The sequence below is a fragment of the Arachis hypogaea genome, chromosome 17 (genome assembly GCF_003086295.3).
Source record: "Arachis hypogaea cultivar Tifrunner chromosome 17, arahy.Tifrunner.gnm2.J5K5, whole genome shotgun sequence".
In the NCBI taxonomy this organism is placed as follows: domain Eukaryota; kingdom Viridiplantae; phylum Streptophyta; class Magnoliopsida; order Fabales; family Fabaceae; genus Arachis; species Arachis hypogaea.
In genome coordinates, this window is record NC_092052.1 from 39,636,403 (window position 1) to 39,638,203 (window position 1,801).

At 41.3% G+C, this 1,801-nt stretch overlaps 1 non-coding gene across 1 annotated transcript; it reads right to left on the minus strand.

The window, feature by feature from the left end:
* Positions 1-496: 496 nt before the first annotated feature.
* On the minus strand, positions 497-604 carry LOC112767614 (small nucleolar RNA R71). Its single transcript, XR_003185056.1, has one exon. It is a non-coding gene; the product is annotated as a small nucleolar RNA R71 (small nucleolar RNA).
* Positions 605-1,801: the final 1,197 nt, after the last annotated feature.

A 1,801-nucleotide genomic window follows, 5' to 3' on the forward strand; every position in this document is an offset into this window, starting at 1 on the left:
AGATCCAGAACCTGAAAGGACTCTAAAGAGAAAACTAAGAGAAGCTAAAATACAACAATCCAGAGATAACCTTTCAGAAATTTTCGAACAAGAAGAGGAGATGGCAGCCGAAAATAATAATAATATAAGGAAGATGCTTGGTGACTTCACTGCACCTAATTCCAATTTACATGGAAGAAGCATCTCCATTCCTGCCATTGGAGCAAACAACTTTGAGCTGAAACCTCAATTAGTTTCTCTGATGCAGCAGAACTGCAAGTTTCATGGACTTCCATCTGAAGATCCTTTTCAGTTCTTAACTGAATTCTTGCAGATATGTGATACTGTTAAGACTAATGGAGTAGATCCTGAAGTCTACAGGCTCATGCTTTTCCCTTTTGCTGTAAGAGACAGAGCTAGATTATGGTTGGATTCCCAACCCAAAGACAGCCTGAACTCTTGGGATAAGCTGGTCACGGCTTTCTTAGTCAAGTACTTTCCTCCTCAAAAGCTGAGCAAGCTTAGAGCTGATGTTCAAACCTTCAGACAGAAAGAAGGTGAATCCCTCTATGAAGCTTGGGAAAGATACAAACAGTTGACCAAAAAGTGTCCTTCTGACATGCTTTCAGAATGGACCATCCTGGATATATTCTATGATAGTTTATCTGAGCTATCAAAGATGTCACTGGACACTTCTGCAGGTGGATCCATTCACTTAAAGAAAACGCATGCAGAAGCTCAAGAACTCATTGACATGGTTGCTAATAACCAGTTCATGTACACTTCTGAAAGGAATCCTGTGAGTAATGAGACGCCTATGAAGAAGGGAGTTCTTGAAGTTGATACTCTGAATGCCATATTGGCTCAGAACAAAATATTGACTCAGTAGTCAATATGATTTCTCAGAGTCTGCATGGAACGCAAGCTGTATCCAACAGTACTCAAGAGGCATCTTCTGAAGAAGAAGCTTATGATCCTGAAAACCCTGCAATAGCAGAGGTAAATTATTTAGGTGAACCTTATGGAAACACCTATAACTCATCATGGAGAAATCATCCAAATTTCTCATGGAAGGATCAAAAGCCTCAACAAGGCTTTAATAATGGTGGAAGAAACAGGTTTAACAATAATAAACCTTTTCCATCATCCACTCAGTAACAGACAGAGAACTCTGAACAAAATACTTCTAATTTGGCAAACTTAGTCTCTGATCTGTCTAAGGCCACTGTAAGTTTCATGAATGAAACAAGATCTTCCATTAGAAATCTGGAAGCACAAGTGGGCTAGCTGAGTAAAAGGATCACTGAAATCCCTCCTAGTACTCTCCCAAGCAATACAGAAGAGAATCCAAAAGGAGAGTGCAAGGCCATTGACATAAGCATCATGGCCGAACCTGTGAGGAGAGGAGAGGACGTGAATCCCAAGGAGGAAGACCTCCTGGGACGTCCAGTGATCAATAAGGAGCTTTCCTCTGAGGAACCAAAGGACTCTGAGGCTCATCTAGAGACCATAGAGATCCCATTGAACCTCCTTATGCCCTTCATGAGCTCTGATGAGTATTCCTCTTCTGAAGAGAATGAGGATGTTACTGAAGAGCAAACTGCCAAGTTTCTTGGTGCAATCATGAAGCTGAATGCCAAACTATTTGGCATTGATACTTGGGAAGTTGAACCTCCCTTGTTCATCAATGAACTAAGTGATCTGGATCAACTGACATTGCCTCAGAAGAAACAGGATCCTGGAAAGTTCATAATACCTTGTACCATAGGCACCATGATCTTTAAGGCTCTGTGTGACCTTGGTTCAGGGATAAACCTCATGC